The 24,525-nt window shown below is 45.6% G+C and overlaps 1 protein-coding gene and 1 long non-coding RNA gene across 30 annotated transcripts in view; one reads left to right on the top strand and one right to left on the bottom strand.

The window, feature by feature from the left end:
* Positions 1-958: 958 nt before the first annotated feature.
* Positions 959-20,509, bottom strand: LOC123935266. The gene is made up of 3 exons (XR_006816888.1): positions 18,171-20,509; positions 14,497-14,500; positions 959-970 (listed from the first exon to the last, which is right to left on the bottom strand). It is a non-coding gene; the product is annotated as an uncharacterized LOC123935266 (long non-coding RNA).
* The window catches only part of FAM156A (family with sequence similarity 156 member A), a 41,246-nt gene continuing 32,527 nt past the window's right edge, over positions 15,807-24,525 (top strand). For 22 of the 29 annotated variants that reach the window (XR_006816885.1, XM_045995934.1, XM_045995935.1 and 19 more), the window contains exons 1-2: positions 15,807-15,971; positions 24,262-24,434. The gene's annotated coding sequence lies outside the window, so the exon portion shown is untranslated. Of the gene's footprint in view, positions 15,972-22,828; positions 23,083-24,261; positions 24,435-24,488; position 24,525 lie in introns of those variants that run through there. The other 7 variants (XM_045995941.1, XM_045995939.1, XM_045995938.1 and 4 more) reach the window with 4 other exon arrangements.

Here is a 24,525-nt window from a genome sequence, read left to right as displayed (position 1 = left end):
CATTTGGTAGAGGTTTTTAGTTTTTGTTTGTAGCTTTTTAGAATTTTCTATAGACAGCATTGCTATATGAGAAAAGGACTGTTTTACTTCTTTCTTTACATTTGGATACTTTTTATTTCTTTTTCTTACCATACTACAAGGGCTTGAACCTCCAGTACAATGTTGAATCGAAGCAGGTTCAGACATTCTTGCCTTATTGCTGATCTTAAAGAGAAAGCATTCAGTCTTTCCTCCATAGAGTATGATATTAGCTGTAGGATTTTTGAAGTTGCTCAACATCATTAATCATCAGGGAAATGCAAATCAAAATCACAATAAGATATCATCGCACAGTGTTTGGATGTCTGTTATTTAAAAAGACAAGGGATAACATGCTGGTGAGGATGTGGAGAAAGAGGAACCCTTGTGCACTGTTGGTGGGAATACAAACTGGTGCAACCATTATGGAAAACAGTATGGAGGTTTCTCAAGAAACGAAAAATAGAAATACCATATGATCCAGCAATCCACTTCTGGGTATATATCAAAAGGAAATGAAACTACTATCTCAAAAAGATATCTGTACTTCCATGTTCACTACAGCATTATTAACAATGGACAAAGCACAGAAACAACCTGTGTCCATCAACAGATGAATGAGTAAAGGAAATGTGGTTTGTGTGTGTGTTATATGTGCATATATCATACATATACATATATACACATACATATACACAAAGGTTATCTATATTTATATATGTGCATATATATGCATATATAACTTATATATACATACACACAAAAAAGAACATTATTCAACCTTAAAGAAGAAGGAAATCTTGGGGCGCTTGGGTGGTGCAGGCAGTTGAGTGTCCCACCCTTGGTTCCAGATCAGGTTGTGATCTTGGGCTGTGGGATCAATCCCCATACTGGGCTCCATGCTCAGCACAGAGTCTGCTTGAGACTTTCTTTCCCTCTCCCTCTGCCCCTCCTCCTGTCTCTAAAAAATGGGTGAATAAACCTTAAAAAAAAAAAAGAAAACTATGCCAGGAGCATTTTGTTCTATTGTAAAGGAAATATGAAGCCAGCCTCCTAAATAGTTCTCAACAAGGTGTTCAGGTGAGAGAAGTTCAGTAGCTGTGAAGATGCGTATACATACTTTAAACTGAAGTTCTTTCAGTTAAGGGATAAACAAGAAGTGGACTTTATGAAAGGGTAGCAGTTAAAGCCACTAGGATGGTAGCAGGGCAGCCTGCTGAAACTTTAGCTTCCAAAGAAAGAAGCTTTTATGGTTAGAATGCAGTCACAGCCGGACACAGAAACCAACTCGATTTAAAGTAGTTTCGTCTTTCCAGTAGGCACATTTAGCATATACCAGCAAGTACTACTCACCTCACTTTTGTTGCTCTTGTTGTTGTCCTTCAGCAATCAAAACTACAAACAGGACTTCACCTGTCTGGATTTCGTAGCACATGAGAACAACTGTTACTTCTAGTGACAGGGCTTAACCAGCCAGGGAATGATCTTATAGACTTAATCTTCGGTCGTCCCAAATTGGCAAAAGAGTTTGAAACGTGGTCCCTTTGGGTGCATGAGTGGCTCAGTCAGTCAAGTGTCTGAGCTTTGATCTCAGCTCAGGTCTTGATTTCACAATCATGAGTTCAAGTTCCACACTGGGTTCCATGTTGGGCCTGGAGCCTTTGTCTCCCACCAAAATGGTCACAGCCTCAGCCCCTGGCTCTGGCTCTGCCATCTCCCTCTTCCAAGGTTCATCCCTAGATGCTCTAGAAAACTACTTTATAAAAAGATGGAAATCTTGCCATTTGCAACAGCATGGATGACCTTGAAGGCCATTATGCAGGATATCACTTAAATGTGGAATCTATTATAAAGAAAAGTTGAAGTTACAGAAATAGAAAGTAGAATGGTGACAGGGGAAAATAGGGAGAGGCAGGTAAAAGGGTACAAACTTTTACTTATAAAATAAATAACGTCTGAGGATATAATATATAACATGGTGATTACTCTAGTTGATAACACTCTTCTATAATTGAAATCTGCTAAGAGAGTGAAACTTAAATGTTCTCACAAAAAAACACACACACAAAAAAACACAGGTTAATATGTGAGGCCATGGACATGATGGTGGGAATACCTTCACAATGCAAACTTATATCAAACTATCATGTTGAAGACTTTATTTTTTCTTTTATTTTTATTTTTAAAATTTTGCCTATTTTTAAATTCAAGTACAATGAACATACATAGTTTCAGGTGTATAATGTAATGATTCAACAATTCTATACATTACTCAGTGCTCATCACAGTAAGTCTGCTCTTATTTCCTTTCACCACCCATCTTCCCGCAATTCCGTTTGTCAATCATACCTCAATAAAGCTGAAGAATTTTTTCTATTGCCCCTTTTTATTTCTTCCTTGACACAATATTTAGAAGTGTTATTTTGCTTCAAAATATTTGCATATTTCCCAAACACCTTTTAAAAAGGTACCTCTAATTAAATTCCATTGTTTTGCTTAAAGATTTTATTTATTTATTTGAGAAAAAGAGATATCACAGGTAGGCAGAGGGGCAGGCAGAGAGAAAGATGGGGAAGCAGGCTCCCCGCTAAGCAAAGAGCCCGATGCAGGGCTCAATCTCAGAACCCTGAGACCATGACCCCAGCCAAAGGCAGAGGCTTAACCCACTGAGCCACCCAGGCACCCCCAGTTAAATTCCATTGTGCTGAGAGAAAATACTTTGTATGATTTCAATCTTTTAAGTTTATGGAGATTTGTTTTATGGTCCACAACATGGGTGTATTAGATTCCTAAGGCTGCCCTAATAAATTACCACAAACTTAATAGCTTAAAACAATAGAAATTTATTCTCTCACATTCCGGAGGGCAGAAGTCTGAAATCAAGGTATAGGCAGGGTTGTTTCCTTGTAGGGACTCTGAGGAATAATCTATTCCATTCCTCTCTTCATTGGCTTCTGGTGGCTTCCAGCAATCCTTGGCATTCCTTGGCTTATAGATCCATCACTCCAATCTCTGCCTCTGTCTTCACATTGCCTTCTTCTCCTTGTCTCAAATCTCTCTCCACCTTACTTTTATAAGAACACCTGTCATTGGATTTAGGGCCCACCCTAACTGCCCTGGTTAGAGCCTCTAGACAGTTTAGCTTGTTGCTCTCATAGAACTACCAGCCTTCTCTTAATTGCTTACCAGCAGGATCTCCATCGTTTTTGAGAGAACACTTAAGTTTGAACTTCTACAAATTCGGTTTCAATTAAAATCAGTTCCTTTGAGGACAACATGGAGTTCTCCGTTAGGAACTGCCTCTCTCCTTGGGCAAAATCTCTGATCCACTGCTCCAGGCACTGGGTGAGGGTGGTAGCTTCTGCCTTTCCCAACTGAAACTTCTTCTCATGAGTGAGCTGGGGCAAAGGCTACAGAGACTCTAGGATTTTTGGCCTGTTGTGCCTGGGGCAAGTTTTCCACCCTATGAGTCGGGGCTGGATAGAGGAAGGGAACACCAGACCTTTTAGACTCTTTCACTAGGAATTTGGCCTGTGCAATGGAGTGGGAGTGAATGACAAATGCTGGCATCCTGTCCCCTCTAGTGAGATACTGTGTCCCTTGATTGGAAGCTGAATGGAGAGGGAGCTCCATTTTTGTGGCCACATCCTCCCAGAGTGGACCTTCCATCTAGCTGAGTTGGGGGGTGGAGGATGGAATGGGTCATGGCTCAAGTGCCACAGACTATCATTGTAAGATTTAATAGCTTTTCTTGAATAAATGTTTCCTTATTTGTTGTATTCTCTTAGGACAATTTCTGGAGACTTTAAATGTTTTGACTAATAAATGTTTTATTAGTCCACAGAACTACTTGCATTGCCATTCTGGAAGTGGAATCCTTTGAATGGCCTGTCCTTTCACTTTTAACCTATTTGTACCTTTACATTCAAATTGGGTTTCTTTCGAGCAGTATATGATTGAGTCCTGCTTTTATTTAACCCCATTATCATTGTCTTTTAGTGAAGTCATTTAGATCCTTTATATTTAATATGATTATTGGTCTGGGTTTACATAGTGCATATTATTATTTGGTTACTATTTGTCCAATCAGTTCTTCATTCCCAGTATTCCCTTGTTATGCTTTGTTTTAGACAAACACAGCAGTATTTTTTTTCCATTTTATCTCCTTTGTTGATTTCTTGGCTTATTTGCCATACTTTTATTTTGGTAGTCAATTCAGGGTTTATAGTATATATCTACAATTTACCACAATGTATTCAAGTAGTATTATACCACTTTGAATAGAGTATAGGAAGTTTACAACAGTATAATTCACTTTTATTTCTTCCAGCCCTTTTTTTTCATTTGTTGGCATATATTTTGGTTTTATTTATGTTATAACCCCCCAATATAATATTATTTTTGCCATAAACTGTCCATTTTTAAAGTTATTTTTAAAATTTAAAAAATGGGTGGTTTATATTTATACATATATTTCATTTCTGATGCTATTTCTGAAGGACTTTTAAAACCCTTTTTTTCCCAGAGAGAGAGGGTGAATGGGGAGGAGGGCAGAGGGAGAGGGAGAGAGATAATCTTAAGCAGACCCTATGCCTGGTGTAGAGCCTGATGGGGGATTTGATCTCACAACCCTGAGATCATGACCTGAGCCAAAATCAAGAGTCAAATGTTTAACTATCTAAGCCATCCAGGTGCCCCTAAAATCTTTTTTTTTAATCCTGCATATTTGCTGATAAATTCTTTGAGAATTTGTTATCTCTAAAAAAAGGGCATTATTTCATCTTCATTATTGAAAATTATTTTGTCTGTTTTCAATTTTAGTTTGACAATTCTTTTCTTTCACTACATTAATGATGTTGCTCCACTTTTTTCTGGTTCCCATTGTTTCTGAAGAGAAATGTGTTGTTATATTTTATGTTTGTTCCATGTTACATAATGAGTCTCTTTTTTCCTCTCTGTCATCTTTTAAGATTTTCTCTTTTTTACAGCTTTAAAACATTTTGATAACTCAGTGTTGTTTTTTTATGTTTCTTGTGCTTGGGATTTATTGAGTATCTTGGGTGTGGGTTTATGGTTTGCATTAAATTTGGAAAATTTTCAGCTATTACTTCTAAAAATATTTTTTCTGTCCACTTCCCTTTGGCAGCTACAATAATATGTATACTAAGCAACTAGAAGTTGTTCTACAGCTCATTATTGCTCCATTCATTTTTAACAAAGATTCATAGGAAGTTTTTTTTAATCTCATTATGTCTTCAAGTTCACCAATTTTTTCTTCTGAAATGTCTAATCAGAAATGTCTAGTCTGTTAATCTCATACAATGTTATTTTCACCTCAGATCATGTATTTTTAATTTCTAGCAGTTCAATTGGAGTCTCTTAAAAAAATAACTTTAGGGGGTGCCTGGATGGCTCAGTGGGTTAAGGCCTCTGCCTTCGGCTCAGGTCATGATCCCAGTGTCCTGGGATTGAGCCCTGCATCGGGCTCTCTGCTCCGCGGGGAGCCTGCTTCCTCCTCTCTCTCTCTGCCTGCCTCTCTGCCTACTTGTGATCTCTCTCTCTGTGTCAAATAAATAAATAAAGTCTTGTAAAAAAATAACTTTAGGGGCACGTGGGTGGTCTTCAGTTCAGGTCATGATCCCAAGGTTCTGGGACTGAGTCCTGCATCAGGCTCCCTGCTAGATGGGGAGTCTGCTTCTCCCTCTCCTCCCCACTCCTGTTCTCTCTCGCTCTCTCTCTCTCTCTCTCTCTCTCTCTCAAATACAGTCTTTAAAAATAACTTTATGTCTCCTATTAACATGCTCACTCTTTCCTCTATTTTTTTCAACATGCAGAATACATTTGTAATAGCTGATTTAATGTTTCACTGTATCACTTGTGTTATTTCTGGATGTGTTTTTATTGATTGATTTTTTTATACTCATTGTTGTTTGCATTTTCTGCTTCTGTGCATGACTAATATTTTTTTAAGATTTATTTATTTATTTTAAAGGAGGGGGGGACAGAGGGAGAGAGAGAATCTCAAGCAGACACCTTGCTGAGTGTGGAGCCTGACGTGGGGCTTTTCATGAGATCATGACTTGAGCAGAAATCGAGTTGGATATTTAAGTGACTGAGTCACTCAGGCACCCCTGCCTAATAGTTTTTTTATTAGATGCCAGACATTGTGAATTTACCTGTTGGGTTCTGGTTTTTATAATAGTAATAATTCCTTTAAGCAATTTTGAGCTATGTGCTGGGATGCAGTTAAGTTACTTGAAACAGTTTTATCCTTTGGAGGCTTGCTTTCTAGCATTGTTAGATATAACCAGAACAGTCTGTAGTCCAGGGTAAAATTTCTTGATGACTGAGGTAATTAGCTGAGAGATCTACCCAGCACCCTGCATATTTTGAGGTTTTCTCACCTCTGATAGGTGAGAAGATGAATGAATTCCATCCCTCTGTGAACTATGGAGTTGTCCCACTCATTGTTTTTTGGTGGTACTTCTCCCTGACTTGGGTAATTTCTTCACACAGGTGCGTTGATCAGAATTCAGCTGGAGACTCCAGGGGAACCCTATGCAGATCTCCAGAGCACGCGTGCTCTCTCTCTCTTTGCTTTTCTCTGCCCTCTAAGCAGCTCTTTTCTCTGGTCTTCTACTCTAGGACTTTTTTTTTATTTTAAAGATTTTTATTTATTTATTTGACATAGAGAGAGCGCTCACAAGTAGGCAGAGAGGCAAGCAGAAAGAGGGGGAAGCAGGCTCCCTGCTGAGCAGAGAGCCTGATGTGAGTCTCCATCTCAGGACCCTGAGAGCATAACCTGAGTGAAGGCAGAGGCTTAACCCACTGAGCAACCCAGGTGCCCCTACTCTAGGACTTTTGCTTGTCTTGGCCTCCCTGAAATTTCAACTGTTTCCTCAACTCTTGGAGACCATGGACCTCTGGGTTTCCTCTCCCTGCACTGATGCCTGAAAACCTTCTCTGGTCAGTAAGATGCAGGAAATTATACTACATTTATATGTATATACATATATATGTATATGTATATATGTATATGTATATAAATATACATTTCTCCCTTTCTCTTAGGTATCAGTGTCCTAAACTGCCTGTTGTACCATCTCTAGGAACCATCTGTTCCAATTTTTTAAATTATTTAAAGTGGGAGGATAAAACCAGACCTGTTCCTCCATCATGGCCAGATCCAAATCCTAAGTCAGTCTTGACTTAATCCTCGGATGCTGTGTTAAGATGATCGGCTATCTTTCTCATATGACACATGCATGTCCTGTGATGAAGAAGTTCAAGGAAACTCCCGAACTTTTGTCAGTGTAAGGGCATAAGAGTTGTTGCTATCCTAACAATGACCACTATTTATGATAATGAGGATGTCATAAAATTGTGTGTAAAGAATATAGCATGTGGGCATCATTAAAGAGCATCTGCTATTACTAAGGGCAGAAGGGAATACAGTTTTAGGTCAGTAAACCTAGTGTCACAAAGTGCAGTGTGTGAATCCAGGCTTTGCTGTGAACTAGCAGGGGAACCCTGGTCAACATGTCTAATGCCTTGGTACATCAGTCTCCTCATCCACTGATCTATGAACAGAATCAGGGGTGAATGTGGCTGTTGCACCCACTCAGAGGGGAGAGTGCCAGGAAGTAGATTGTGAAGGTTCTTCTGGGTCCAGGAGCAGAGGGTCTCTAGAACATGGGACCTCAGCATGTCCCACCCAGCATAGGAGGGCATGGTGGGTGTTCCTTGAATCAGCCTTGGACATGATCCTAAAAGTGGCTAAGAGGCCCCTGGAAAACAAGACCCACAGGATGAATTCTCCAGCCCATGGGACATGTACAGGGAGTAGGGATGGACTGAGACTGAGAGTACTCTGCTTATCTAGTTTTTCCACTTCAGGTTATGGGGACCATATTTGTTTCAGGGCCTTTGCTCGACTTTGGCTACCTCTATGATGTGAACAGCTACTGCTGTCACTGACACTGCTGTGGGAAGAAACACAGCCAGGGGTTACAGGCAGGAGCTCTGGGGTCAGACATTTCTGGGAGTGAGTGTTGACATCTCCTCTCCTGCCTCTGGTAAGCTTGAGTAAGATAGTTGGCTAATACATAGTACATCAGTTATTCATCTGTAAAACGGTGATTAATAATAATAACTACCTCCCAAGGATGTTACGACTATTACCAGAGTTAACTGATGGTCAAAATAGGGCATCTCTGGAAACAGTAATAATGACAAAACCAATAATAATACTGGCTAGTGTTTTCCTCATATTTATTCTGTGTCAGGTCCTGTGAAAACCCTTGCTGGGATCATCTCATTTGCTTTTCAGTATAACCTGTGAGGATTGACACTGTTTCATGGTGAAGAAGACTAAGGCACAGAGAGAGCGAAGGCAGATCTCCAGTCACATAGCTGATATGAAGGGAACAAGCTGAGATCGGCACTCAGGAAAACACCAGAACCCAAGTTCCAGACCACTGCCAGGGATAGCGGTATGGTATGGAGTGGTCCATTCCAGAAGGGGCTCTGCTGGGGCTGAAAACTCAGAGAAGGAATCAGAGTGGGCTATGTGCGGAGTGATTACTGGGAAGACACACCAAGAGGATGAAGGGGTCAGAAGGCAAATGATGATGCCCTCCAGATAGTGGGAATCAGAGTACTGATCCAGGACCAAAGAACAGAGGAGAAAAAGACCCAGGGTGTATTCATTCACACATTTATCATTTCAATAGCATTTCCTCACTTCTTGCTGTGTTCTGGAAGGGATACAGAAGGGTTTCAGAAAGATCTGTCTTGGAAGAGAGCTCTTAGACCCATTCTCATTCCCAGACACATGGTTCTATATGACATATCCAGAGATAGACTGATCCACAATTTTTCTCAATTTAATTTGTTTCTATAATTTACAACAACAGGAAATGACAAGAACCCCGATTTCCAGCTTCACTGGGAAAATCACAGCCCCTGGCCATGCAGGGATCTCATTTTCGCCCAAGGATAGTAGGTGGTAGCTGCACTGTGGATGTATCCTCAGATGGGGGCGCTACCCATCCCAGAAGCTGATTGGCAGGGAACAAAAAAAATACGCAATGGCTGCTTTTCCACACCTTCAGATGAGCTGGGTTCTCTTATGCACATTAACTGCCTGGCCATGGGGCATATAAGTTTGAGAACCCTGTTCCTGGACACCCTCCAGATACTCTCACAAACAAATGCTCTGTGGAACAGGTATTGTTTTCATCACATAACTTTGCATTATAAAGTTACACAAAGAATATATGAATGTGGGTCAAATGTGAAAGATTCCATTAGTACATCAGTGCCTTCCTGGTCCTACTCCTGGAGTTAGTTCTGGGTGTTTCTTTCAAATATATTTCTCTATATTTTAATGACACGCGCGTGTGCGTGCACGCACACACACACACACACACACACACACACACATCCAGGTCCCACTATGAGTATCTCCCATTTGTTCTCTGCTCCACCCATTATTGTCATATCCTGAAAATATCCCTCTAATCTGTATAGACAAGTTTCCTCATTCAGTTCCATAGTCAGTGAGCCCTCCATGGTAAAAGTGAACCCCTAGTCTTTTAGTTACCATCCAATGATCACTAGTAATGGACACTTAGAGGTTGTTCCTGATTGAAATCTACTACCCTCCTATACACACAGCTCTGTTCATGTGGGTGTTGATCATACATTCTTTAAAGGGGAACTGGGTCAAAGATCAGTCATTCGGTGAGCATGCAGTCAGCACCCATTATGTGCTGGGCACTACAGAGGCTCTAAGGATATTGAACAAAAAAAGTCCTTATCCTCAGGAGCCTAGACTTGCAAGGTTTTTTTTCAGGTTGGTAGATGAGGCCACAATGCTGCTCATCACTGGCCCGGGGTGGGGGAAATCATATTCGTTGGCACCATCACATCATTCATGGGGCATGAGCTCTGACGCAGGGTATGAGACACTTACAAATTTAACCTCATCAAGATCTTCAGGGTCTAGGGATAAGACTCGTCATCTGGGAGTGTTATGGGGTGAAGAAGGAGAGAAACAGGAAAGGACTGGTCCACTACTGATGAGGTGGAAAGAGATGGGAATCAGACTTCACTCAGTTGTGTGAGAGGGAAGCTCAGCCTGCTTAGAAATGGAAATTCCTGGACCCCACCCCAATATACTGAATCAGAAATTCTGGGGGTAGGGCCCAGCAGTCATGTTTGAACAAGACCAACAGGTGCTCTTAAAGTTTCGCCTTAGCATTACAACCACCAGAATGATCCATGGGACTTAAGTGAGAAACAACCCCTCTGAGGTCTCGCCTCCTAGTGGTATACCGCAGATGAGGTGTGAGGATGAAACTGTCCCCTGTGAGACTCTGTAGATCCAGGGAGGGACCACAACCACTGCAAATACTGTGTGTGGCAGGGCCATAAAGTCCATCCCACCCTACGGTGATCAGTCCCAGCCTCTGACAGAAGTGACGATGATGCTGTCTTGCACCCCAGACGCCAGCCCAGCACAAGGCATACACCAATTCTAGGATATCCCCACGGGGCCACTCCAGTCCCACTTTGGCCACGCAACCTCTTACTCATTTGAATGACACGGGAGGAGACCAAGAGGAAGGTGACGGGTGGTGGGATGAGGCAGGCAGGAATCCAGGGTGGCTCTGGGTGGTCCCCCTGAAGACCGCCACTTCTGGCTCTTGCAGGGCAGAGGGAAGGAGCCCCAAGCCCGGTGCCTGTGCTCACGTGGTCAGGAGTTGTGGTCCAAGCGTGGGCATTCGAAGTGCACCTCTGAAGGACCCATCTAAGCCCAACTCCAGGAGTGGTCCTCTGTCCAATCAATAGGGCTGAAGACACTTGCCCATCAGGGCAGGGTTAAGTGAGATCACTCTAGGAGTCAGATAGCACCCTGTGCACCTGGCGCTGAGTATTAGGTGATCACTGATCTGTTTTGCAGGGTCCTAAGAACTTCCTAGCTCCCAGCTCACTTAATCCTCACTAGGCCCCCTTACAAGAAAACCCAGTCACCAATGAGGCCACTCGGGCCCAGACAAAGCAGGTAACAGACTTGGGTTGTCCAGCTGCCCTGGGGCACAGCTGGCCAGAGGCTAAAAAGGAACACTAATGTGATCATGAGGCCCCAGTCCCTCCCAGATGAACTTCTCTGTGCTCACAGCCCCAGCCCTGCACAGTGTCATCCTGCCTCCTGATGGGATACTGCAGCGCCTCCTCTCAGAAAACCTTCCCTTTACCCTCAGCCCTGGGGAATTCATTGCCCGGGACTCCCAGTGTGGGGCTGGAATTTCACCTGAATCCTGGAGAATTTCAGTTCCTCTCGAACAGGGACGTTATGACAGAGCCCTGCATGACGAAGCAAAGAGCTCTGTCCTGGACAATGCTGTGCACTTGCAGGGAACAGGAGAGGTCCTGAGTGGGTGCTCTCAGGCAGAGCTGGGGTGCTGGTTGACAGGATGAAAATGGCAGACGTGGGGTGTACCCGAGGCCCCTTGACTAGGGTTCGGGAATGGAGTTAAAGAGGCTCCTGGGTGGAAGGGGATGCCTGGTGGCTGGCAAGGGGAAAAGAGAGCTGACTGCAGAGAGAAGGGGTGTAGCAGCTGCCACCAGAAGAGGAGGTTTGGAGAAAGGAAAGGACTGTTCAGGGGATTTAAGGGGAGAGGGCAGAGGCCGTGAGAAGGAAAGGCCTCTCCACTCTCCACGATACAGTATCCTACAGTGGGTGCTGAGAGATGGCAGAGATGACAGGATCCATGGGTCTCCTTTTGCACCCAGGACTCACCCTAACACCCCGAGGGGCAGGACGCAGAAGCCAATGTGACCAGAGGTGACAAGAGTGGGTCACATCATGGTCATCCCCAGGATCCAGACCTGAGAGGTCACTCTCAGAACCCTTCAGTCCCAGAGAACTCCCCAGCCCTGGGGTGAACTGTTGTGGTCCGTTATCAAGGGAACGAGACTGAGACAAAGTGAAAGTTATGCAAAGCCTTATTCTATGCCAAGCATTAGAAGTTAGATTGACTGGCCAGGAGAATGAGACTGAGACAAAGTTAAAGTTATGTGAAGCTTTATTCTATGCCAAGCATTAGAAGTCAGACTGACCGGCCAAGGCTGCCTCCGAAGAGAGCGACCCCCTCCCGATCTTACAGGCTGGTTTTATAGGGCATAACCGCAGACCCAATGTATGTGACTTCTCTTGTTAAGGCATTTACTCTCGGAATCGATACCCGAAACCATACCAGGAACTACTGGGGCGTTTATTCCCAGAATGAAGTCCGTGGATGTAAACAACAGTATAGCTACCTAGGCAATATGGAGTTGCTCTGGCTAAGCAGGCCCTAATAGTTAAACAGGCTTTAACATTAAATTGGCCCTAACATGAACCAGACTTCTGGGTGACACCGTGGTGACTGCAGATAGCACGCACGGCAAGACACCAGGCCTGTCCCCCACAGGGTGGACGGAACAGAGTCACTGTCACTGCCCACACAGTAGCCCTGAGCTGCAGATTTGCGGCTCTGTGTCACTGGGTGCAGCGTGTAGGCTCTGGGAGTGGGTGCGGGAGGCCTCTGAGCAGAAGGGCAGCTGTTCCTAGGACTAGGAAACCTCTCAGCGAGTTGGCATTATGTTGTCAGGTGTAACAAGCCTCAAGCTGTTTTTGGTTGGTGTCCAGGATGAGAGATCTCCGAACGATTTGTGAGTCTCTATCCGAGGGTATGAGGTCTCCGAACTATTTAGGATGGGGAGGGGGGTGGTCATTGTCCAGAGAGTTGGGTCTCTGAGCTGTTCAAGTATCTGCATCTGAGAATGTGGCTGAGAGGAAGGCAGGATGGACCTCAGTCACACAGGGCTTAGCGCTAGACCTGGGCCTTCACATTTGCTGCGCTGTCCCCCATGCCTGGCCTGCTACCACAGGGATGAAAGCTTCGGCTCCCCATCCTCAGGGAGGGCCTTTCCTCAGTCATGTGCCGCTCCTAGGAACCCGTGGTAACAATACAGATAAGACGCATATCAGCCAACATTATCCCCGTCCCTGCCAGGGGCCAACCCCTGTCACAAACCGATGTACACGTACCAACTCAGTTAATTTGCCCAACACCCAAGGAGAAGGTCATCATTTGCACATGAGGGGGCTGAAGACGAGGGAGGAAAGGCAATCTCAGCTCCTGAGGAGGGAGAAACTGGATGTGACTTAAGCTATTTGAAGGAGGCAGGCACAGCTCCTCACGGCAACACCTGGTAGGGGGTGACCAGGAAGGGGGAAGGGTGAGGGTTGTCCAAGGCCACGAGGACCATGTAACCGACTCACTTTCAGGATGTCTGTCTCTCCATCACTCCCGCACACACCCTGTTCCCTGGCTCAGTGCTTGATGTATGATGTGGGGGTGGAAGGTACAGAGGTGAGGGAAGTACCTCGCTGCATCACGTTGCACAAAGCCTCAAGCAAACCTAGAGATGCCTGCCTTCGCTTCGCTCCTTGCAGCATTTTGGGGCACTGCAATCAGCAGGAGGGTCATCAAGGGCATGAGGGAGTATGAGGAGCCATGTGTACAGCATAAGACTCCCCGTAACTGAAGTGTGTCCTTGTCCTGAGGAGCAGAGCGTCCCAATGTGGGTCAAGGCAGTGTGACTGAGGCCCAGATCACAGACAGCTGAATTATTACGTCAGGGGCATCTTTTTCTCTGAAGAGACAGGCACATCCTCTAGTAGCAGAGCTGGGGGCCCCTAGGTGGGTACTAATTCAGTGGGGAGAGTGTGCGGCCAGAGTGTCTGTCCTGGTCTCCCTAATGCTCTTCTTTCTCTGGCTTCTCTGTGCCTGTAACTTTGTCTCTGTTGCCCACCCACCTGTGTGGGACCTCAGTCATGCCAGAGGCCCTTGCTTGGCCTCTCCTGAGGCTATCATCCTCTCACATGGCTGTTCAGGGGGAACCGTGGGGACGGAGGGGATGCTCATGAGTCTGTGGAACTGTCCGAGGAAGGCATGTTCAGCTGCAGGGAGGGTAGAGAGAAGGTTCTCCTTTGGGGCAAGCAAGGAGCAATTTCCCATGAACTGGGTGCCCTGGGCTTCTGGCTTCTGAAAGAACCCTAGTGGCTTTTCTACTACAAACAAAACACAACAACAACAACAACAAACCAGCCAACAAAAAAAAAAACACTGAAACCAAACCTCCAGGGCTCACAGAGTAAATCAAAGTCCTCACCTTGGCCCTGAAGGCACTACGAGATCTGGCCCCTCGGACCTCATCTCCTACCTCTCTCCCTCAGCCAAGCTGAGCCAGCCACAGACCTCACAGTGCCATATACACCCTGGGCCAATTTCCACTCCTGCCCTTTTCCACTGGCTCCTACCTCTGTCTGGGATACTTTTCTTGCAGATATTCGTCTCCTTTAGGGGTCTGTTCGAGGATCACATGCTTTGAAAGAAGTTCCTTGACGTGTTTCTAGAAATTCACCCCTCTATTTCATTTTGCTGATTTCATTTTCATCGCAATTGCCAAAACCTGACAACTTCCTAACATTTTTGTGCTGTATGATCCCAATAGAATGTAAGCTCCATGAAAGCAAGGTTTTCTTTCTTTTTCCTATATCCATCCAATTGTATTCCTAACATCCATTATATGGCCTGACACCTAATTTGAAGGGAATTAATGAATGAATGAGAGAATGAATAAATAAATGCACGGCGGGCGATGAGACCCAAAGCCACACAGGGTAACGGCTTCTCCTAGGGAACATGTTCAGGGGTGACAGGATGGTGACGGAGTCGGCGGTCTGCGGTCTTTACCTCACTTTCTCGGTGTCCTCGGGGCTCCTGGGAGATGGCTCCTTCCCTAACAAAACCAAAGATCCTGCTATCTCTCTGATCTATTCCTGATAGTCAACCACAGAGGCCTGCCGCACACCAGGCCTCTAACACCCCCACTGGACCCATTCTGCATTGCCCAGGGAGACACAAGCCAGCGTAACTCCCAGCACATTAAAAACGCTTATAACGCTCCCTGGTACAATGGTGGCCACTGGGGGGAGGGAGGGGGGCGTAAACTTCAGCTTAGCAAGACTTTCCCCCGAGTCCAAGACTGCAGTGAGCTGTGGGGTTTGCATCCTGGCTTTGCCCTCCCTCCCTTTGGGGCCAGCCTGGAAGAGCCCATGGACCTCCGCATCGACCAGCCATGCCAGGTTCGCACCACTAAGGGGCGCTCCAGGTGGAGCAGGAAGACGCTCCGGAAGTACCTCCCAGGGGCACCGAGGTAGGACCATCTGAGCAGGGAGGTACCACTAGAGACGCGGGGTCCGGTTTTGCGATAACCCACTGAGTAGGAGACTACACCGAAGGTCTACATTAGCCACGGTCCCCAGCGGAGGCGCTAATACGCCTCCGAGCCCTTCCCCACCCGCTCCACTCCATTCTCCCGGCGCATTTGAGCCAGGGTGGACAGTCGGTCCGAGGCCGCAGCCGTCATTTCACTTCGCCCTCTCTACATGGTCACGTCCAGCTGGGCAACAACAGGGCGAGTGATTGGCTCTCCATTGTAGGGGGCGGGACGGCGACTTTCTAGGTGGTGACTGGTTCCGGAGAGTTAATCAGAGTAAACCCTTCCGGGCGCACAGTGCCTCCGGACGAACCCTTAGTCCCCGCCTCTGTCATCGAGTACCCAGTTCCCATTGGTCATCGGGCTGGGACGGGTAGTACGACGGCTGAGCTGGAGCACAGGGGGAGGTGTTTTGGCGTGCGTGCGTCCGTGCGTGCGTGCGTGCGTGCGTCCGTGCCTTCCGGAGTGTAGAATTTTTCTGCGAGTTGAACGCTTCGGAGACCTGCTGCTGCGAGGGAATGAAGATGCTGCCTTAGTCGGTGGCGAAGTTCGGCGCAACAGCTGGCTTGTAGCCAGTGTCTGGCGCTGGACACGAGCGGTGACTGTACCGTCTTCACGTGAGCTCTTTCAGTCTTGTTCAGACCTAACACGGTCACAAGCCTACTCGGGCCCGTCTGGCAGGGCGCCTCAGTCGTACAGATGCGATCAATTAATGGTCAGGGCGAGGTGTGTGCGCTTGGTTGGCGTCCCTACCTAGGAAGTGAAGTGTCTCAGGCAGTTTGGGGATGTGCATCGCTCTAGGTAGGTCAGTACAGATGCAGTTTGGGTACATTTGATCTTTCTGAGCCTTTTGGATATCGGAGTGGATTGTGTACGTCATTGGATAAAGTGTCGTAGGCTCTGTGCGCCTGTATATCGGGGGGTGCGTTTTCTGAGCGCCTTGTGCATTGGTGGCCTTGGCTTTGAGATCTCTACGTTGGCATTTGCACCCTGCGGTGTGAGGTGTCTAAGCTGTTTGTGATTCTGGCTGGGTTTTAAGTTGTGACGTCCATGAGCTGCCTGGGGTGGGGGGGGGGGGCACTGTCTTCAGGATCTGAGCTGTATGGGCGTCTGTGTCCAAGGTGTAGGTTCTCTGATTTGTCTGGGGGCTTTATCGGAAGGTTCTGTGATGTTTCCGAGTTACTTGAACTTCTGTCTTTCTCTCTTTGTGGAGGTCTTTGTATTAGCCTGGGAGGTGTCTGCATGATTTGGGAGTCTCTCTAAGATGTGACATATCTGAGCAGATTTAATTTGTGTCCTAGAGTGGAGGCGTTGGCCTGTTGAGGTGTGGGAGTTGTCTCAGTGTGTGTGATCTCTGTTGCTTTGGGGAGTCTGTGACTCCAGCTGTGAGCTCTTTGTGCAGAGATTTTTGGAATGCTTTTTAGGTTGTGTTCAGTGATCTGTTTTTGTTGTTTCTATCTGAGCTGTTTGGGGGTCTGTGTCTTAGAAGTGAAATCTTTTACCTTTGTAGTTTTGAGGTCTCTGTCCAGGAACTGAGGGTCTTGGAACCTGGCAGATGTGATGCCAAAGTCCAGAGCCCCAGGTCCTGTTTGTGTCGTTGGGCAAGTCACCTGTCTCCTGAAGCCTAAATATGGACCGCAGTCCAAAAAAAGTGGGGCCAGTGCCTGCCCTGGAGGGTACCTGTGCAACTTAGAAGTGTAGATGTCCTGACTTCCAGCCATCCTTCCCCAAGAATTTTCTGATCACCGTGCTGTGAGCCTGAGTACTTTTCTAGGAGCACATAGAATACAGGACAAAACTGACAAAGTCCCACATTTAAGAGTTAGCCAGTAAAAATATATTGACTACCAGAGGGTGGCAAGTGCTACATAGAAAGGTAAGGCCAGTTAGAGGAAAGAGTTTGTGGGGAGCATGTTGTTATTTATTCAGGGTGATGAGGGAAGGACTCCCTCACACCATAATGACTGAGCAGAGGACTGAGGAAATGAAGGAGCAGGCCATGGAACCACCTGCCTTGTTAGAACATCACAGGAAGAAGGTACAGCGGGTGCAATAGTGCTGAGGGGACATCCACTGGGTGTGTTCCTGGACATCAAAGATTCCTGTGATGCTGCTCAAAGTCTTCGTCACAGGGTTTGACACACAGAGCTCATCGAAAGGTGTCTGGTGGTGGTGTCTGTTTCTCCCACAACCTGTGAGAGAGAGGTGGTCTTCATCCCCTTTTCACAAAGGACGCAAGGCTCCAAGAAGTACACAGAATCTGCTCTCCTGCTACACCTGAAATTGCTAAAAGAGGGGGGAACCTTGTGCTCGGTCACGAGAGACAGAGGGCTTGAGTGTCGGGGCTGCAGGGTGGACGCAATTCACAGTGGATGTCAGCCAGCCAGCTCATAGAAATGATCATACGGGAATCACGACCCTCATTACCTTTCTACACTTGATGGAGGACAGGACTGAGAAAGCACAGGGGTAGAGAAGAGAGGCAGAAAGAGAAAGGTGGAGAGCTGGGGCACCTGGGTGGCTCAGTGGGTTAAAGCCTCTGCCTTCGGCTCAGGTCATGATCCCAGGGTCCTGGGATCGAGCCCCATGTCTGGCTCTCTGCTCCGCAGGGAGCCTGCTTCCTCCTCTCTCTCTGCCTGCCTCTCCGCCTAGTTGTGATTTCTCTGTCAAATAAATAAAATATTAAAAAAAAAAAAGAAAGAAAGGTGGAGAGCAGTGAGAAAAAAAAAAAAGAAGCAAAAAGCACTGGCTTCGTGGTACTGCCCAGATTTGGCCCAGTTCACCTTAATTAACTGATTGTATTGAGATGTATTCACCTCTTTCCCTTCTCTTCTCTTCGGTACCTGAGCAGTTCAGCCCTAAAGCCATTTGTGGCTACAGAGCATGGCAAGTGTATGTGTGTAGGGGCATCCGACGCTTGAGGAGTCAGAGCCCAGGCACAGGGAGAAGGGCATCCATACATAGGAGCAGGCTGTATGGGGGACAGAGCCTACGGTGGTGAGGACGATGTCCCTGGGAGTTGGATGGGGAGAAGGCTTACTGGCTCAAGGATTCCAGCTGGAGTGGTGTACAGTGGTCAAGGTCGGGGAGTGGTTTGGCAGAGCATGTGAGGGGGCGCCTCTGCTGTGCACGTGGTATGGCTTATATCCAGTGGGATTCGTCAGCTCAGTTAATGAGGAAGGATATTGGGAGACATGACTCTCACTGAAGAAAACAATTTCTGAGGTGTTACATTGGGATTGGAGTTCTTAAGCATGTGAACTCGTGCTTTTCAGAATGTACGTGTGCGTATGCTCATAGATTGATAGATACAGATGTGTGATTGATAGATACGCGTGTGTGTTGGGATGGCAGAGGGAAAGGAGAAATGAGCCTGGCTCAACTTGTGGTACCAGTAATAAGGGGCAAGTCAAGGAAGGATTGGCTGATGTCAGAAGGACACAGAAAATCTCTTGAAGGGGCTCCCACTGGAACATATTGGGGATAATTTTGTTTTTTCAGCTTTATTGAGGTGCTGTTGATATATAACGTAAGTAAACTGAAGGTATACAAGGTGATGATGTGATACATGTATATGCTGTAAAATATTTACTATGTAAAGTTAGTTAACACTCTTGTTCTTTCACGTAATGACCATTTTTGTGTGGTGGTAACATGTAAGATCTAGTCTCTTAACTTGCCATATCTAATTCGGTATTGGGAATGATGGTCACCATGCTATCTATATTACATTAGATCCCCATAACTTATTCCTCTTATGGCTGGAATTTGGTACCCAGAACCACCGTTTCCCCCCACCCTCTGGCACACACCATTCTCATCTCTCTTTGTATGAGTTTGCTTTTTAAATGTCCATATATGTGAGAACATACAGTGTTTGTCTTTCTCTCTCTGACTTACCTCAGTATAAAGTCTTCAGGGTCGATCCCTGTAGTTGCAAAAGGCAGGATTTTCTTCTTTTGTATATCCAAATGTTCTGTTGTGTATCTATAGCACATTTTCAGGATCCGTGGATCCCTCCATGGACACAGATGTTGTTTCCATATCTTGGCTGTTGCTGCATAGAAAATCATAAAATTGGTGTTACTCCTCCAGTTTTCTTTTTCTTCTTCAAAATTATTTGACTGTTCTAGCTCCTTTGCCTTTCCACCTAAACTGCATAATCAGTGTATATTTCCTAAAAGTCCCACTGGGAGTTTTAGTTGGAACTGTATTTAAATGAGGGATCCCCGGGCATCTGGATGGCTCAGCGGGGCTAAGCCTCTGCCTTCGCCTCAGCTCATGGTCTCAGGGTTCTGGGATGGAGCCCTACATCAGGCTCTCTGCTCGGCGGGGAGCCTGCTTCCCCCTCCCTCTCTGCCTGCCTCTCTGCCTACTTGTGATCTCTCTCTCTTTCTCTCTCTGTCAAATAAATAAATAAATAATCTTAAAAATAAGTAAATGAGGGATCTCTTTGGGACCTATTGACATCTAAATTATACTGACTTTATCAGCCCCTGAACGCAGTATGTGTCTCCATTTATTCAGGTCTTCCTATACTTCTTTCCTCAGCTTTTTGTGGTTTAGGGCACACGGATTCTGTGTACGTTTCGCAAGGTTTGAGGAGGGAAGCTGTCGAAAGTGGTATGTGCGAGTGATTTCTGCTTTTGTTTTGTTAGGTAATTGTTCGTTGCTAGCATGTAGAAATTTGCTTGACTTTTTGTGTTGAGCTTGTATGCTGCAGCAACCGTTGACTGCACTTATTAGTTCTAGGAGGTGGTGGTGGTGGTGGTGGTTGTTTTATTTCATGGGATTATCTATGTACATAACCATGTCATCTGTGAATTGAAATAATTTTATGTCCTCCTTCCGGATCTTTCTTTTTTCTTTCCCTTGTGGAATGGCTAGGACTTCCAGCAAATACTCAGTAACAGAGGGGAGGGTGGATATCCTAGCCTCATTCCTGCCTTTGGGAGAAAGTATGTAGATTTTCTCCATTAGGTAGAATGGACGGTGTAGGTATTTTTCTAAGATACTTTATATCCAGGTTAAGAAAACTCACTTCTATTCCTGGTTTGCTGAATGTTTTTATCATGAATGGCTGTTGAGTTTTGTCAAATGCTTTCTCTGAATGAATTGATAATGGTCGTGTGGTTCTTTTTCTTTCTTTTCTTTTTTTTTTTTTTGATACACTAATGTAATTTATTATTTGACTATTTAGAAGATTTATTTACTTATTTATAAAGAGAGAGAGTGAGAAGGAGTGGGGGGAGGAGCAGAGGGATAGGGACAAGCAGACTCCCCGCTGAGCATAGAGCCAAGGCAAGGCTCCATCCATCTCAGTACCCTGAGATGCTGACCTGAGCCAAAACCAGGAGTTAAAGCCTTGGGACGCTTAACCAACTGAACCACCCAGGCGCCCCTATTCATTGAGTTTTTGAATACTGCACTGCCTTTGCATTTCCAGGATAAACCCAACTGGATCGTGTTGTATTACTGTTTTTGTATATTATTGAATTTGTTGCGCTAGTACTGTCTTTGTCCGATTTTGGCCTCGGGGTAATGCTGATCCGATCCAATGATTCAAGAAATGTTCCCTCTCCTCTATTTCCTCGAAGGGGTTGTATAGAATTACTGTTATTTCTTCTTAAATGTGTGGTGGGATTTTCCAGAGAAACCAGCAGGGCTTGGAGATTTCTTTCCTGAAAGTTTTTAAAAGATAAAAATTTTAAATTAATGTTTGTTTCTCAGATTATCTGGGTGGGTTGGGCTTTTTTGTTGTTGTTGATTTTTGTTTGTTTGTTTGCTTGTTTTTGGTTGAGTTTTAATACTTTGTGCCTTTCAAGCAATTGTTTGTTTGATCTAAGTTACCAAATGTAGGTGCACAGAGTTATTTCTTAGAATCCTTTCAATTTCTGTGGCATCTGTAACCTATTTCTTTCCTCATAGTCTTAAGTTGTATCTTTCCTTATCTTTCTTTCTGCCTCAGTGTGGATAGAAACTTAGGAATTTTATTGACCTTTTCAAAGACCCAGCTTTTGGTTTCGTCCACTGTTCTTTTCCTGGTATCTGCTGTAATGTCTGTTTCCCTTATTTACTTGCTTTGAGTTTATTTTTATTTTCTTTCTCTAGTTCTTAAGGGGGAAGCTTTCATTATTGATTTGGATCCTTGATTCTTTCTAATACAAACATTTGATGCTGTACATTTACTACTAAGCGCTGGGGTAGCTGCATCCTGCAGATTTGAATGTGTTGTGTTTTCATTTCCATTCAGTTCATCTAATGAAGGGTTAGTATCCAGAACATTTCCTAATTTCCCTTGAGACTTGCCCTTTGGACCATGGATTATTGCAAAGCATGTGGTGTAATTTCCTTGTATTGGGAGATGTTCCTCTTCACTTTTGCTACATATTGGAAGTTTCTTCCGCTCAGACCACATTCTCTGTATAATTTCAACTGTTTTATCATTTGTAATTATTTCTTTTATGACCCAGGATGCAGAGTACCTTGGTGAAACTCCCTGTGCCCTTGAAAAAAAAATGTGTATTCTGCCGCTGCTATGGGAAGGGTTCCGTACTTGTCACTTACATCCAGGTAGTTCACAGTGTTGTTCGGTTCATCTACGTAGTGCTGATTTTCTTCTGTTCCTTCTGATATTACTGAGTGAGTGTTGAACTCTACAGCTATCATTTTGTAGATTTGTTCATTTATCCTCCTGTTCTCTCTGACCTGGTTAAGTATCTTGAAGCTTTTGCTGTTGGGTGTTGTGCAGAGAAGAGTTAACAGAGCAGGCCTGAGACCACTATCCTTGCAGAGATCGGCATGTTGGCCCTTACCTTGCATCCGGGAACTTGAATGTCGGAAGGCTTCCCACCATTCCCTACCCAAGCAGGATGCTTTACTCTTCCTAAACTGTCCAAGCGATATGTTTCATGCTGAACACTTGCTTTCCCTCTGGAAATCTGAAATCTTGGTACGTCCTACACGGAGAGTACCTACGTGACCAGCCCCCAAAACAAACCTCCCGACACGGTGTTAGTCGTGAGTTCCCTGTCGACAACATTTCGTGTGTGACGTCATGATCTGTTGCTGGAGGCACAAACTACGACTGTACTGGGAAAGGACTCTTGGAAGCTTGCACTGGTTTCCTCCAGTTGTTACTTGGGTGATTTTGCTTTGTATCCTTCTGCTGTAATAAATCTTAGCCCTGAGGATGAATGACTGTGTGTGCTGAGTCCTTTGGGCCTTCCTGGGGATTCCCCAAAAGGAAGGGGGTTCTTGGGACATCGGAAACAGCGGTGGTGGCCGTGGGACTCACTAGCGAGAAGACCCTGACTCAACTAAAATATGGTGAAAGACTTCTTTGAGTAAGGGAAGGGTGATGTGGTAGAGATGATGAACCTTTTGTGCCCCAGTGACTGTGGATGTACCCATGGTATGGAACCGTGGCAGAACTCCTATAGCCACCTTGTGACTTAGCGCTTTATTTTCTCAGGGCCAGGGGAAAGGATACAAACCTTCCCAAAGGTGAGCTTTGGGTCAGCCAAAAATGTTGCAGGTTTAACTTGCTCTCTCCTCCCATGTGGGAGGAAACTAATTAGCTCCCTGAGCCAGAAAAAGCTTTCCATAAACTAGAGGCAGAGACGCGGGAAGGCACTCCAGCCTTTTCTTCACCTTGCTTCCTGCTGCTGTGGCTGCCTCTCCCAGCATTCCCACCAGAAAGGCCCCTGGCCCCTGTGTGGTCACCCGGTAAGTGTCAGTTTACTGCTAGCCCTTTGCATAAGCTTTCAATGAGAGGGGAAAAAGGAGGATTTCAAAATGGCTTCGATCGATCGTTGTAGCGTCTGGATGTATTGAGAAAATTGATTCAAGATGTGAGGCGGGGCCGCTGTTCAATGCAGCGGCACGCCCAGCAAGGGAAGGACGACCTAGTCTAGCCTGGTCTGGTCGCTGTGTGAATGAGAGAGACAAAAGGGACAGGAGGTGATGTAAACCCATTCTGAAAATGTTGAAAATTCAGGATCTCATCCTGACGGTTCCTAATGATCACAAGTCTTTGTGGTTACGCAATAGGTTTTTCTATGAAAATGCTTTTGTCCCTTTTGAGAGCAGCCCCTCCATACAAAGGGTTTGGAGGAGAGTAGGGGATAAGTAAAGAAACGGAAAGGTTCGATTTCAGAATCGTACACTGGTTTGGAGAAAGCCCAAACCTAAGCACCTGGGGAGAGGCCGAGGGAGGAAGCAAAGACATTAATGACCTCTGTTTGCCCAGACTGTTCCTGGAAACCTTTTAAAAGAAATACTGGCTGTGGGGCACCTCGGTGGCTCAGTGGGTTAAAGCCTCTGCCTTTCCCTCAGGTCCTGATCCCACGGGCCTGGGATCAAGCCTGGCATGGGGCTGTCTGCTCAGCAGAGATCCTGCTTCCCCCATCTCTCTCTCCCTGCCTCTCTGCCTACTGATCTCTGTCTGTCAAATAAATAAAATCTTTAAAAAAAAAAAAAAAAGGAAAGGAAAGAAAGAAAGAAAGAAAATACTCGCGGTGCCATCTTTCCAAGTGGCTGCGAGCACTTTGATTCAAACTGGCTGCTCATCCCCCCACATCCCCCCACCACACCCGCCATAGCTCTGAGTGTGGGACAGCAGGCATTCCCCCCAGCTCTCGGGCTTTGCACGCACAGCGCTTCCCTGTGACCTCCTCCCTCGGAAAGAGGGTGAACTGGTGTTGTGGACAGTCCGTACTTTTGGAACCGACTACCTCCAGGCAGCCCTCTGAAACCAAGGGCTCAGATGAATATAGCAAGTGGACGGGGAGTCTTGGAGGGGAAGGTCCCATGGTGGGAGGCCACGTCGAGGCCCTGGTGAGCTGCATCGCCTGATTCATGTGTGTCTAGCTCTGGGCTCCCTAACAGTTGTAAACTCTGTTTCAGGAGTGTCCCGTGTGCCCTCTGCGATTACACATCCTGTGTGTGCTCTCTGACTAGCCTGACACTGCCTCGCCTGGAAGACTTTCGGGTCAGCTTCTGCTTGCCGACCAGAGTGTGCTGTGCCCGAATTTGTGCCTCAGGCCGGCTAAGAACAAGGTTCATAAAACACTTCGGCAGTAAGTTATCTCTTTTTCTATGTAAGACTTTTATGGTTGGTGAGAATTGTTTTAGCCGGCTAAGAACAAGGTTCATAAAACACTTCGGCAG

This window comes from Meles meles, chromosome X, assembly GCF_922984935.1.
Source record: "Meles meles chromosome X, mMelMel3.1 paternal haplotype, whole genome shotgun sequence".
In the NCBI taxonomy this organism is placed as follows: domain Eukaryota; kingdom Metazoa; phylum Chordata; class Mammalia; order Carnivora; family Mustelidae; genus Meles; species Meles meles.
This window is presented reverse-complemented; position numbering and strand designations above follow the sequence as displayed.